Source organism: Colobus angolensis, unplaced genomic scaffold, assembly GCF_000951035.1.
Source record: "Colobus angolensis palliatus isolate OR3802 unplaced genomic scaffold, Cang.pa_1.0 Scaffold178, whole genome shotgun sequence".
NCBI lineage: Eukaryota > Metazoa > Chordata > Mammalia > Primates > Cercopithecidae > Colobus > Colobus angolensis.
In genome coordinates this window covers 4,229,112-4,233,204 of record NW_012114910.1, presented here as the reverse complement: position 1 = coordinate 4,233,204, position 4,093 = coordinate 4,229,112, and the positions used below count along the sequence as shown (strand labels likewise).

Genomic DNA, 4,093 nt, shown 5'->3' with positions numbered 1-4,093 from the left:
AAAAAAAAAAAATACAAAAAATTAGCCAGGCATGGTGGCAGATGCCTGTAATCCTAGCTACTCAGGAGACTCAGGTAGGAGAATCGCTTGAACCAGGGAGGTGGAAGCTGCAGTGAGCAGAGATGGTACCATTTCACTCCAGCCTGGGCAACAAGAGTGAAACTCCATCTCACAAACAAACAAACAAAAAACTACAACCAAAAAAAACATAGTAACACCAAGCTTGCAGGATGGTGAGTTAACAGATGCATTTTATCTTAATGGAAACTTATGTAGCAATTCAGTAACATTTCTGGATGAAGAATCAAGTTACTGTTGCACATTTGTGAAAACTGATCCAGGAGTGTTTCCTCTAATTTTAATTCCTCCTCTTCATTTAAAGTATTAGCAGGAGCATCATTATATGGAATGTCTAGCATGTCTTCCCTTAATCTAGTTGACTCCTCCTTTTGATCCTCATCAGTATTAACCTCAACTGTCTACACCCTGGGTGTATTCATTAACATATCATTTCCTAGGGACTGACTATTACTTAGCAGCTTTGCCTGCCTTCTTTCTAAGGCCAGTTGTTTATTTCTCTCAATTTTTTGTTGTTGCTCTTCTGTGAGGCTTCTACTTGACTCAGAAGCAAACATCTCACTTTCAGATGAGTTTGTCAGAAAGAGATCTAATTCAGTAGCAGTTACATCACGTCCATTATTTTCCACAACTTCATCATTATTGCTAATAAAATCTTCAGGTAAAATAGGGACATCAAGTCGAATTTGTTTTAAACAAATCTGAACTTCCTTTTCATCTCCCAGGTATTCAACTCTGTCAATACAATCCTCAAACTGCAGTTTAGGGAATAGCCTATGTGCCCAGTGTTCCATGTGTCTGGTTAGGGTCTTCAAATCTTCAGCCTCATGACCTTTACCTTTGAATTTTGCCTTATCAAATACATGCCTTAAGGCTGGAAGTCTTCTCTCTGAAATTAATCTCTAGCATCCAGCTTGGGTATATTTCTTTTAGCTGTTCTCTTTGGAGGTACAGGAACAGGTGCTCCACTTCCTGATTCTTCATCAGGTTCAGCCTCTTCATCATCTTTTCTGTCTGGAGAGACTGAAGGTGGGAAAGGAGGACAAGTTTCATCTTCTACATGCTCATAATCTGGTAGGTCAATCATGCCATTCTCCTGTGGTTCTAGCATCTTTTCCTCTCAGGCAGAAAGCAGGGGGCACAGTGCACAGCTCCAGGGTTCTCACTTTCACTTTCCCCTTTTCTTTCTTTTCTTTTCTTTTCTTTTTTCTTTTTGAGACAAAGTCTTGAGTCTCACTCTGTTGCCCAGGCTGGAGTGCGGTGGCGCGATCTCGGCTCACTGCAAGCTCCGCCTTCTGGGTTCAAACGATCCTCCTACCTCAGCCTCCGGAGTAGCTGGGACTACAGACTCCCGCCATCACACCCAGCTAGTTTTTGTATTTTTAGTAGAGACAGGGTTTCACCACATCAGCCAGCCTGGTCTCAAACTCCTGACCTTGTGACTGCCCTCCTTGGCCTCCCAAAGTGCTGGAATTACAGGTGTGAGCCACCGTGCCTGGCCTCACTTTCCTTCACTTTCTCCATTTTTTTTTTTTTTTGAGTCAGAGTCTTGCTCTGTCGCCCAGGCTGGAGTGCAACATTGCAATCTCGGGGCTCACTGCAACCTCCGCCTCTCAGGTTCAGGCAATTCTCCTGCCTCAACCTTCCAAGTAGGTGGGATTACAGGTGTGCACCACCATGCCCGGCTAAGTTTTGTAGTTTTAGTAGAGATGAGGTTTCATTATGTTGGGCAAGCTGGTCTCAAACTCCTGACCTCAAGATCTGCCCGCCTCGGCCTCCCAAAGTGCTGGGATTACAGATGTGAGCCACTGTGCCCAACCTCTCCTTTCCTTTCTTGCTCTCTTCTCTCTCTCTTTCCCCTTTCCTCCATCTCCCCTTACTTTTCCTCCTCCTTTTCTCCCACCCTTGTCCCCTCATCCCACTCTCTCCTCAAGCTCTCCAGCACTCCTAGCCTCATACCCATCCTGTAGACATCTCCCCAAGTTGTTCCACCAGCTCCTCAGACTGCCCCCCAGCCACCCTGCTCCTTCCCAAGTGCTCCCAGTCCCATTGGTGGCTCCTCCAGACCCCTCCGTTGCTCAAGTCAGAATCCAGGGTTCATCCTGAGCTGGTCAGTTGACTCAACCATTGGGCCCATTACTGGCCAGGCTCGTCCACCTCCTCACCTTCGCCAGGTCCCTGCTGGCTGCTCTCTTTCTGTGCCTGCTCCTGGCTCCCTTATTCCCCAAAAATCGCCTCCTAAGGGTGGACATGGGACCATGGGTGAGGGCCTGGTGCTTTCTGGATAAAGCCCCTGCTCTGGAACAAGCCCTGTCGGCCCCTCCCCACCCAGCCAAGTACCTGCACCACTCCCGCGTGTCTGTGGTAGGCCTGGTCTCCCCAGGCCTCTGCACATGCTGTCTGCTCTGCCTGGGAAGCCCTGTCCCTCCTCTCACCCCCGTCATAGGCACACACTCTGTCCCAGGCCACTCGGCGGACCAGGAGCTCCCCCTCTCCATAGCCCCTGGGTTGTCCCTCTGTGCTCCCCGTTTCCTGCCCGCTTCCCTCCAAGGGCAGGTCCCTGTCCAGCACAGAACGTCACACTTCAGTGTGAGGGACTTGACCCAGGTTAGGAGTAAGAAATCCAAGTAAAGGCCAGGCTCGGTGACTCATGCCTGTAACCTCAGCACTGTGGGAGGCTGAGGCAGGAAGATCACTTGAGGCCGGAGTTCGGGTCCAGCCTGGGCAACATAGCAAGCCTCATCCCTACCATAAAGAAAAAAGAAGAAAAAAAAAAATTAACTGTTTGCACTGGTACACACCTGTAGTTCCAGCTTCTCGGGAGGGTGAGGTAGAAGGATCGCTTGAGCCCGAGAGGTGGAGGTTGCAGTAAGCTATGATCGTTGTACTCCAGCCTGGGCAACAGAGAGAGACCCTGTCTCTAAAAATAAATAAATAAATAAAAATTTAAAGATCCAGGTAAAGACTGGCCAGGAGGAATCCCTAATAGAGCCAAGAAGCGGCCACCGATGTGGAACCCCAGAAGAGCAGAGCTGGGAGATCTCTGACATTACAAGCCCACCCCTTCATGCCTCGGCTGGGGAGGCTTATCTCCTATCCCAGGATCCTAGGCAGGTACCCCTAGACCCACGGGTGCTGGGCTGTTTGCTGTGAGGCACTCCCTGAGGCGGAAGCACCGCTGCTGGTCGGGCCACTCCAAGGGCAGTCCGAGGCCGGCAGCCTGTAGTCTCTGCCGTTGTTTGGACCATCTTGCCCATACACTGAGAGAGAAGGATGATACTCTCCCTGCACTTGGCCCCTTCTCCTGCCAGAAGGAGCCGATGCTGCAGAAGAGAAAGGGGGTCTTTATGCCCACAGGCAGAAGGGCACCGCTCCCCTCCTGGTCCCCCCAGGATGACCTCTGTTGAAAGGACTCTTTGTGAGGTTCCCTGAGTCTGGCCAGGGCTGACACAGAGTCCTCCCCAAGTAGGGGGTGGCGGCAGCCAGCTGGGGGGCTCTGTCCGGGTGAGGTCACAGGGCATGGCTGGGGAGGCCTCTGAGCCTTAAGACCTGAGGAAGAGGCCATCTGATGGCAGGAAATGAGAGAGGACACGCCCCCCACAGCATGTAGGAGTGGGGTTAGACTTGCTGCCGCCTGAGTCCATACTGGCCCTGGTCTCTCAGCAGCTACTGCAGAGTGAGTTCCTTGTGGAATTAGTCACACAGGAGGTGATGTCCACCCCACCTCCTTGTCACCTACTCTCCCCTCACTCACTATGTTTCGTTGTTTGTTTGTTTTTCTAAAGATGGGGGCTCCCTATGTTGCCCAGGCTGGTCTTGAACTCCTGAGCTCAACCATTCCTCCCATCTCAGCCTCCCGAAGTGCTGGGATTACAGGCATGAGCCACCACATTTGGCCACGCTGTTTGTTTTTGTTTTAAGAGACAGAGTCTTACTGGAGTGCAGTGGCACAATCACAGCTCACTGCAGCCTCGAATTCACAGGCTCAAGTGATCCTCCCACCCCAGCCTCCTGA

The 4,093-nt window shown here is 50.8% G+C and overlaps 1 pseudogene; it reads right to left on the bottom strand.

Moving 5' to 3' along the window:
* Positions 1–252: 252 nt before the first annotated feature.
* LOC105509589 lies at positions 253–1,225 on the bottom strand (annotated as a pseudogene).
* Positions 1,226–4,093: the final 2,868 nt, after the last annotated feature.